The 11,035-nt window shown below is 42.6% G+C and overlaps 1 protein-coding gene across 3 annotated transcripts in view; it reads left to right on the top strand.

Moving 5' to 3' along the window:
* The first annotated feature begins 619 nt into the window (after nucleotides 1–619).
* elmo3 (engulfment and cell motility 3) overlaps nucleotides 620–11,035 on the top strand; it is a 66,625-nt gene continuing 56,209 nt past the window's right edge. For all 3 annotated transcript variants that reach the window (XR_013790097.1, XM_079501957.1, XM_079501956.1), the window contains exon 1: nucleotides 620–892. The gene's annotated coding sequence lies outside the window, so the exon portion shown is untranslated. The remainder of the gene's footprint in view (nucleotides 893–11,035) is intronic.

Here is an 11,035-nt window from a genome sequence, read left to right as displayed (position 1 = left end):
TCACTTCACACAGGTGTGATTATTATGTCCAAAATAGCAGATTGGCTATTTTTTGCTACTTTTGTGTGACATAGAATGACAAAGTTGGGCATTCATTTACGGGGAAAAAAAGACTACAGAGGTTTCAAATTCTGCCCGACAGTATGCAATGCGGCCCCTGGAATGAGTTTGGAAATAGTGGCCCTCGGCCCCTCGCTCTCCACCAGTGGTGTAAAGTAACTAAGTACTTTTACTTAAGTACTGTACTTAAGTACAATTTTGAGATATTTGTACTTTACTTGAGTATTTCCATAATTTGAGTACTTTTACTTTTAGTACTTCAAGTACATTTTGATTCTGATACTTTTGTACTTTTACTCAAGTACATTTTCAATTCCGTACTTTTACTTGTAACGAAGTACTTCTAAATTGCAGTATTGGTACTTTTACTTAAGTAAAACAATACTTAAGTACTAACAGTACTTTTTCCACCACTGCTCTCCACCATCAAAGTTGCCCACCCCTGATCCATCCTGCTGGGAGCAGGAGCAGGACGGGCAGTCCAGAGTAGAGCCATCTATCAGGGGCAGTCTAGCCGCCGGTGGTTCCACTTCAACCTTCCTTCCCACAGGGGGCGGATGAGACCCGCTGTACAGCAAGCAACCCGGAACAACCAGCAGAGAGCCAGCCAGGCATCAATCACTTTTCTCGGTTCTGTTCTGTGATCTCCTCTCTCTCTCTCTCTTCGCCCTGTTTGTTTAGTTTTCTTTAGTTTAGTTCTTGTAAAAAACCTTCTCAAAGAAGACACCAACACGGTAGTAAAGTGTCTGTCGGACCGGTTCCAGATGTGTGTGTATGTTCCTGATCGCAGGACGCTGGGACAACTGTAGAGCTTCTCTTCTCCTCAAAGCAGGTAGGAAGAAAACTACTTTGGCCGTGGTGGGGAGGGACTCAAAACACTGTACTTTTTATTTGTTTCTGACAGTTTCTGACCGTTTTTTTCGCTAAATCCTACACATTGTTATTTACGGGACTTAATATCGCCCCAGTATCTTTTTTAAATCGTTGTGTAGCTTTGTTGTCTCTTTATAATTAATTGGCTTTATTTATTTGTAATAGTCTGTTCATGTGAAATTATAGAACGTTCGAGACATGCATGACATTATGCGTTAATTAACAACACCAATATATGATCACTTTTTTTAATGAGACGTGAGCAATGCTGCTGATCAAGTTTAATGGTGGACAAAAGTAGTCTACTCTAATGCTTTACTACAAGTAAAAGTATCAAAGCATAAATGTATAGAAATAATCTTGTTACAAGTAAACGTCCGGAATTCAAACTGTACTTGAAAGTACAAAACAAGTATATTCGTATCTACTTTAAGTAGGCCTACCACATTTAGAAAGTATAGCCTACTCATTATAAAGATTGCAGAATATGTCCTATCTCACAAGTTTTCAAATGTAGGCTATTTAACATAATTTTCATGCTTCATGACAATATTCTACATTTACAAACGTATTATGCTAAAGTTGCCTGTCCAATAATTGTAGGCTACTGGAGTAAACGTATAATATTTGCCTATGAGATCATGTAGTGGAGTAGAAGTAAATGTACCGAACATTGGACATACTCCAGTAACGTAAAAAAATATCTCAACATTTTACAACAGTAAGTGAAAGTAGTAAAGTAGGCTGCTGAAGTCAATGCCAACTGCTAGATTTCGTGTGTGTGTGTGTGTGTGTGTGTGGGGGGGGGGGTTTGCGCGAGTCAGTGAGGGAACTGGAAGACAACTGCTATATGGTATCCCCCACCCCTTTGCTGGTAGACTAGACTACTGATGACAAGACTGTGTGTGTGTCCTGTCAGGTTAGGAATTCCAGACAGCTGAAATCCCCCCCCCCCCCCCCCCCCTCCCCTCCCCCCTACACCTCCCCCAGGGGGAGGGAGAGGGAAGGAATGGCAGGGGTCAGTCTGTAGTGGGGCTGTGGCATATATAGGCTACTGTAGAATACCTGGGTGTGGGAGGGGGCCATGACTAATGGCAAAAACACTCTCATACCTGCTGGGTGAAATACATCAATGTGTGCGGTTCACTCACTGAACTGTTGTGACAAGAGGTTATTCATAATGGAACTTAACCCCCTCACCCCTGAGGACTATACTAACCATTATGGCTTTTTGGGAAGACAGACTATCTATGCACCCACTGCACACAAAATGTGGTGGAACTTTAAACAGAGTTACACTTTCTAACCACCTGCCTACTGTGTCTACTCTTACTCTATAGCAAGAGTCACATCAGAGACACATAGGCTACTTACAGATTAACACACACATACACACACACACACACACACACACACACACACACACACACACACACACACACACACACACACGCACACACACACCAAGTGAGTTTGAAACTATGACCAATGACAAAAAAAAAACTCCTACGCCTATTGGGAGAAATACAACAATGTGCAAACATAGCATCAAGATTTGTGAGCTGCTGCGATAAAATAAGGTTTAATAGCCAATGGAATGCAACCACCCTATAAGGACTACTGCAGATCCTAAATCAGTGGCTCCCAAACTGTTTCATGTCAATGATGACTACTGCAGATAGCAGATCTACAAGATCTTGTAGATCTGCTATTTTCAAATGGCCGAAATGTATGGGGTTGAAGTGGTTAATGTATGTTTTCTAATCAAAATCGCCAAAAGTAACTAGTAACTAAAGTTTTCAAATAAATGTTGTGGAGTAAAAGTACAAACGTTGGTTCCGAGATGTAGTGGAGTAGAAGTAAAAGTACTGGAAATTGGAAATACTCAAGTAAAGTACAAATACCTCAAAATTGTACTTAAGTACAGTACTTAAGTAAAAGTACTTAGTTACTTTCCACCACTGACTGTACAACATAGTAAACAGAGGTATACTATTGAAATAGTTTTGAGGAAAAATGCTGCTATTTGTCAAAATGACTGCGGAAGATTGGTGCTATTTGTTTCAAAAAGCTTTATACCAGGTACAGTGTATAATATTGTGTAACGATGCAATGTGACATATAGCTCTGTATACTCAATGCTGTACCCCCTCACAACTGCATATACTTTACCCATACAGTTTTATTATATTTTGACACGTATTGCTTTGGCAATGCAAACGCATGTTTCTCATAAAGCTGCTTTGAAATAATTGAAATTGCATCCGTACCGAGCAGACCTCTGACGTAGATCTACTGCACATATAAACACTGTCTGCTCTTTGTCCCTAAGAGTGTTGTTTTTGGCAGCAAATTTTGAATTTAGTTTTAGTCAGTCTCTTCAATAGTTTTCATTTAGTTTTAGTCACATTTTAGTCACCTGGAATGTTTTATTGTTAGTCTAGTTTTAGTCGACTAAATATCATAAGAATTTAATCAACTAAATCTACAGTTGATTTAGTCTACTAAAATGTATTTTGGCGGGCCTTGATGCCGTCGTAATGACTGTTTTTACACTTGCTGAAAATAGCCGATCTACAAGCTCACAACGCGTCGCAGCGTGACGCGTTGTGAGCTTGTAGATCGGCTATTTTCAGCAGGCAACCAAGTGTAAAATGATTTAGACTGGATCTCTTGTCCACTAGTCCCTTCCTAACATTTTAGCCTAGTTTTTATTTGTTGACAAAATTGTCAATAGATTTAGTCTTAGTTTTAGTCATCATAGCTTAGTTTTCATTTAGTTTTCCTCAGTGAAACAAGGTAGTTGAGAGAATGCAAAACCCTGAAAGATTGCTTGTTTAAAAAAAAAGAGTTTTATAGCCTATTCAAATCTTTAAACTAAAGCTACCCATACCAACATCTTATAGCTTATAGGCTGCCTAACTATTTTCTAGCAGCCAGTTTGTGACATAGCTCTGTGTACACAACATAGTACCCGAGTCCCGACCATGCATACTTTCCCCAATGTTGTCATACATTGTTTTATCATGTTTTTGACACTTGCTTTGGCAATATAAACGTACGTTTTCTCATGTCCAAAAACTACTCTGATGGGAGGTGGGAGCGAACGTGTTGCTCAAAGCTTACAGGCACCGTTACTCAAACATAAATTTTTCTTTAGTGCCCTGTGTGATTTCTTCAATCTTTTTAAGGTCATTAGAATTTGAAGTGAAACTGGGGAAGGGGCCTTTCAATGTGACCCTATTCTCTGTCTGACAAATTGTCATTGTTTCCTAGGACACTTTTCCTTGTCTGAAAGGACATGGGGGGGTCTGCCCATTAGTCTGGTGGACCATTATTCCCTTGTCCTAGTGGTCTTGACAAATGGTATGTTAGTGTGAGGTTGGGGTTAGGGGGTCAGGCATTTTAGTTTTAATGGCGTCGGTCCGTTGAACCAATGGTGCTTGAACAATGGGTTGTTGGACCAATGCCACGATGGCACCAAATACTAATTGTCTGTCGCCATCATGAAGCAGTTAAATGTAAATTGCGATTCACGATTTAATTGTGTTTTTGGCGTTAACATACAATTAACATTTTGTTTAGCCTTTTTTGGCTTTGTTTAAAGCAAAAAGGCACTGAAATATAACTCAAAATAAATACTGTATGGCTGTGAATTTAGGAGAACTGTTGTTGTCCTACTCCTAACTGTACTGGGTGAATTTAGGACAGTGGTTCCAAAAGTGGGGTCCGGGGACTCCCAGGGGTCCTTGAGGGAGTTCCAGGGGGTCCCCAGCTAAATGATAGTTTAGCTGATTTTACAATATAAATTGGGGGTCCCAGAGATAGAAATGCCATCAAATGGGGGTCCGTAGACTAATGCATGTCAAACTGGGGGTCCTTGAAATTAACCCATTTTGGGCGGGAACCCCTTTTGGTGTTAGCATTATGTTATGATTTAGCTATTGAAAAATAGCAGATCTTGTAGAATCTTTGAAAAATCAAAGAACGACTGACATAGAAACATAGCTTTTTCAGAAAACTGTCAGGATGTAGAAGACATTTTTAGAATCTGATCTCAGGTCAAAATGGGTTAAACTGGTTGAGAATCACTGCTAGACGAGCCGTAAAAATCGTCTCTTATGGGGGTCCCTGGCATATCTTTTCAAATGGGGGTCAATTCGGGGGTCCTTGACATGAAAAAGTTTGGGAACCCCTGATTTAGGAGACCCTCGGTGTTGTCCTAACAACACCACTGGGTGGTGAGTGACAGTTCAGAAATGCTCTGGAGTCTGTGGAAAACCGACAGGCCGGCCTGGCCGGGAGAACAATATGACACAACAAGCCAGTATCATGAGACAAGTTCACAAAGTTTATTACGCACACACGCACGCACACACGCACGCACACACGCACGCAGGGAATACATATTGGGCTGGACACGCATGATGTGAGCAGAAGATATGAGACACAAACAGACCAGGACGTAATGGGACAAGAATAAGGAACATGATATTCACAATCTAACGGATGATGCAATCTCGTATGACTTTACTGTAGTTTAGAATAGATGGCCGTTCATAACGATGACCAAAGTAGGAGGAAATAGCAGATTACCTAATGTGACAAGATCTGACATTTACACTGTTCTTTCCAACAAGATGAATTCATGCAGATGCATCAAAACAATTCTGACTTGCAAACATAGTTAATTGTCATTATCTGAAATAATTGCTCTCTTATGAACTGATTATTAGGGGATGCAAAAATACTCAAAAGCCTACATACCGATTTCCACTGCCATGGCCTCGCCACTCCACCACACACCGCCTACTTGTGCCACCGTTTCCACTACAAGGAAAATGGGCTGAGCGGTGTCAAAGTGGTACTGAATGGGCGTAAGCACACTTGGGCCCTTTCTGAAACCAGTCCCTTGACTTGAAGTGCTCTCGGGAGCTGGGTCCCTCCAGCTGAATCAAGTTCCCTTGATTAGGGTGCTGGGTATAAAAAAATGTTTGGAAATACACTCGCCCTCCTTGTGCAGAAACAGGAAACAGACACCATTCGTTGCCATGGTTACCATCATGCAATTGTGTTACCTGTTATTTTGTTTGTACAGTTATATTGCATTGCATCGTGTATGTTTGTGTGACATGTGGATTTCATTAATATGGAAAAAGGAAATACAAGCGTGACTGTCAAAAAATGACATGTCATGGTGTTTATAAATCATTGTGTTAAAAGTTGTTTTGTTTGTGTGGTTTCATTTATAGTTTTTTCACGGTGGGGTAAATAAAGAGCCCTTGTGAACATCAGTTGGAGCGTTGTCTATTCTGCATCAGATGAAGATTGTTTAGGAGGAGTTTATTTATCATTTATTTGTGGTGGTACTTACATTTGTAGGTCGCGGTTTCCATGCGGACAGAGAGCAGGGCTGCACAAGGCAATCGAGTCTAGATCGGCACAGACTCGCTCTTGAGGGCTTTATAAGCCACTTCCACTCAAGGCTGCTTGGTTTTGGACGACACTTAACCCATTCAGGCCTGACGTCGAAATTAAAAAAAAAAGTTTTCTAAATCATGACAATTTTCGGAAAGATTTGAGGCACATTTTAACGATTTTTCAAAAATAGCAGACCTACAAGTTCATAGCGCGCCACTCGGTGGCGCGCTATGAGCTTGTAGATCTGCTATTTTTCAATAGCTAAATTATAACATAATGTTTAAAACACAAAGGGGTTCCCACCCAAAATGGGTTAATGGTTAATGTGGTTAAACGCTAACGTGACATGGATGTGTTCCAGGTCTCAATGGATTAATATGGTGCAGCCTCGCGTGAACGCGCATATCGAGGGCAAGTGTGTAGGGCGAGTGGCGAGGAGCTGGTTTCAGAAAGGGGGTTGGGCTTCCATGCGTGGCAAAAAGCCGCTCGTCTCTTCCTGGTTTTTAGACCGCTGGTGGATGGAAATGAAGCTCCACCCACGCAGCATAATTATTATTATGCTTTTGTAGCATGTGACATGTCAAACTAGGGGTTATTCATGATTCTGAACCCATTCCAAGCATTAGTTTTGCCCCATAAACACTCCTTGGGCTAAATTCAGCCATAGCCAATTGCCCAAATGTGCCCAAATGTGATGACCTCATCACAAGATCACATTTGTCCATCCATCCATCCATCTTCAACCGCTTATCCGTAGTCGGGTCGCGGGGGCTCCACCAGAGTGTTCCAGACTTCCCTCTCCAGAGCAACATTAGTGACTTCCTCCTGGGGGATCCCGAGATGTTCCAAGGCCAGTGAGTCGATGTGTTTCCTCCAACTGCGCCTTGGTCTGCCCCGGGGTCTCCTCCCAGTGGGACGCGCCTCGAGGACCTCCCTAGGGAGACGCCCGAGAGGAATCCTAACCAGATGCCCGAACCACCTAAGCTGGCTCCTTTCCAGGCAAAGGAGCAGTGGTTCTACTCCGAGTCTCTCTCACCCTATCTCTAAGGGAGATGTCAGCCACCCGTCGAAGAAAACTCATTTCGGCCGCTTGCATTCGCGACCTTATTCTTTCGGTCATGACCCACACTTCATGACCATAGGTGAGAGTAGGAACGGACCATAGGTGAGAGTAGGAACGAAGATTATCATAGTTGTTGATGCATTATAATACATTATGTCCTTACATTACAATGATGCAGTGTGGTGTGGTGCTAAAGCTGCAGTCGAAATCAAGCTTTACTTACATGTAAGGAAAACTGAGGAGATTGTAGTGGATCCCAGGTCTATGGGTGACCACACCACCATCACCATACATGGTCATGACATCAAACGGGTCACCTCACCTCCTATAAATATCTAGGAGTGCACATGTATTGTGATATGAGCTGGCACTCCCATGTGACAAGTATGTGTGCAAAAGTACACCAGCGCCTTCATTTTCTCCGTAGGCTCAGACTTTTTGCTGTAAGTAGAAACATAATGCTGATCTTCTATAGAGCTAGTATAGAGTCAATTCTAAGGTATGGTATCACCAGTTGGTTTGGAAACCTAACAAATCTGCAAATCTGAGATCCTTAGATTAGCCAAAATGGCAGGGAAGATCATGGGTATGTCTACACCTCCGATCACCCCCCAGGTCATCTTTGAGCAGGCCACCATTGGACAGGTTAAGAACATTGTGTCCGACCCCTCCCATGTACTAACTATACGGTACCCGAGTATCGGCTAATGCCATCAGGTAGGAGGTACGAGGTCCATGCGTGCAAGTATAATAGGTACAAGCATTCCTTTGTCCCTCTGTCAATCACACTCCTGGCTTAACAGAGTCCTTGCAGAGGGCAGACAGGGTAGGTCGAAGGTTTTGAAGTGATGTTCTTCCCCTCTTTTGCACTAGGTATGGTGGTGTGTGGTTTTTTAATGTTGTACGGGTCACTGTGTGCCTTTGTTGTCTTGTATTGTGTATTGTATTGTATCTGTATCTATATGCTGCAGGGCGAGTCCTTGGGGTCCAAGACAAATTTCTCCTTCGGGAGACAAAATAAAGAAACCTTGACCTTGTCTACGGTTTAAAGTCTATCAGACCCTGACGAAGACCTGGCTTGTAGGTCGAAACGCGGTTCACTTCTGTGGCCTCTAACATTACACCTAGCTACATGTTTTAGCATGTATTTCATATTTACATGCTCTAGTTTGTGAAGAGTCTGCCGGTGTTATTAACGCTTTTTGCATAAAAAAATTAATAAATTCCGTTTTTCTCCTCTGGTGAAAAGCTAGAGGCTGCCCGATGGCAGCACCTCAGTCAAAGTTTTGCCATAACCATTTATTTTGCCATAAATCAGGTAGCTTTAAGGTACCACAGCAATGGTAGGAAAAACGATATATAACCCATTCTGAACGGGAACCCCTTTTGGTGTTTTAACTAAGCATTATGTTATACTTTAGCTATTGAAAAATAGCAGCTCTACATAGCCACCGAGTGGCGCGCTACGAGCTTGTAGGTCTGCTATTTTTGAAAATTCGTGAAAATGCGGCACAAATCTTTGAATATATATTCTTTCAGAAGACTTTTTTTTTTTCATTTCGATGTCCGGTCTGAATTGGATAATATTAATCATATTCGGATATTCGGTTTTCGGCCAACTGTTTCCTATATTCGGTATTCGGTTTCGGCCAAGAATTTCCCTTTCGGTGCATCCCTAGTTCTTGTGTTGTGTTTGCTGATCAAAGACCAGTGAGGATATTTAGTGTAGGGTGAAAACGGTAGCCCCGTGGGGTGATATTTAGTGTAGGGTGAAAACGGTAGCCCCGTGGGGTGATATTTAGTGTAGGGTGAAAACGGTAGCCCTGTGGGGTGATATTTAGTGTAGGGTGAAAACAGTAGCCCCGTGGGGTGATATTTAGTGTAGGGTGAAAACGGTAGCCCCGTGGGGTGATATTTAGTGTAGGGTGAAAACGGTAGCCCTGTGGGGTGATATTTAGTGTAGGGTGAAAACAGTAGCCCCGTGGGGTGATATTTAGTGTAGGGTGAAAACAGTAGCCCCGTGGGGTGATATTTAGTGTAGGGTGAAAACGGTAGCCCCGTGGGGTGATATTTAGTGTAGGGTGAAAACAGTAGCCCCGTGGGGTGATATTTAGTGTAGGGTGAAAACGGTAGCCCCGTGGGGTGATATTTAGTGTAGGGTGAAAACAGTAGCCCCGTGGGGTGATATTTAGTGTAGGGTGAAAATAGTAGCCCCGTGGGGTGATATTTAGTGTAGGGTGAAAACAGTAGCCCCGTGGGGTGATATTTAGTGTAGGGTGAAAATAGTAGCCCCGTGGGGTGATATTTAGTGTAGGGTGAAAACAGTAGCCCCGTGGGGTGATATTTAGTGTAGGGTGAAAACAGTAGCCCCGTGGGGTGATATTTAGTGTAGGGTGAAAACAGTAGCCCCGTGGGGTGATATTTAGTGTAGGGTGAAAACAGTAGCCCCGTGGGGACTCCAGGTGAAACGAGTGTGTTGCTGCTGCTGCTGTTGAGGAAACAAACCGACTCCCAGAGCTATAAGTTGATCCCTTCATCTCGGTGGAGACCTCCCTATGCATGCTAAGGCATGTACTAGGGACTGTGTGTAACCTCCCCAATGCATGACACATTCACTGGGAGCTTTGGCTTGGTATGGAGTTCAAATACATGACACATTCACTGGGAGCTTTGGGTTTGTTGGAGTTCAAATACATGACACATTCACCGGGAGCTTTGGGTTTGTTGGAGTTAGGGCATTCACTTCTAGTCATTTTTACTAGTTTACTAGTTGCCTAGTTTACTAGTCGACTAGTTGTTTAGCTATTTATTATGTAGTGTAGTGTTTTGTTTTTTGTGGAAATTAATATTTGCACATTTATAAACTGTGTACATTGGTGACTAGTCTATAACTATAATCTACCTGATCTTGAGGCCTACAAGATCGAGAAAAAACAAAAACTAGTCAACTAGTACCAACAAGGTCGACTAGTTGCTTAATGCCCTAGTTGGGAGTTCAAATACATGATGTAGCATTCACCTGGTCTGAGTTTGGAGAGGAGGAGGGGGGGGGGGGGGGGGGGGATTTCCTGGCAATTAGACATTTTGGATTGGGTAGTGTTTGGCCTTGATTTGACGACTAGCCCCTTGTCAGGGTCAATGGCTTCGCCACCACAGCAGTGACAGCTTGGGGAGACGTGGCGGTGGTGACAGCGGAGCATGTCGTGTCACTGTTTTGACTGGGATGTCATTTTAGATAAAACTGCAATAAAACATGAGCGTCTTCTTCCCTCTGGAGGGAAGAGCTGAGCAACACATCTGCTCCAGAGTGTGTGTCAGACATTAACCCATTTAGGCCTGACCTCGAAATTTAAAGAAATTCTTCTAAATCCTCCAGTTTTCTGAAATAAATATTTTCACGATTTTTCAAAAATAGCAGACCTACAAGCTTGTAGATCTGCTATTTTTCAATAGCTAAATTATAACATAATGTTTAAAACACCAAAAGAGGTTCCCGCCCAAAATGGGTTAATCACAGTGTCCACAAGCACCGACAAGCTCCCTCCCAGCCAGGCGCTACATACAGCTGTATTTTGTTTGTGTGTGTGTGTGCGTGCGTGCATGTGAGACTATCCACAG

The sequence above is a fragment of the Electrona antarctica genome, assembly GCF_951216825.1.
Source record: "Electrona antarctica genome assembly, chromosome: 5".
In the NCBI taxonomy this organism is placed as follows: Eukaryota; Metazoa; Chordata; class Actinopteri; order Myctophiformes; family Myctophidae; genus Electrona; species Electrona antarctica.
This window is presented reverse-complemented; position numbering and strand designations above follow the sequence as displayed.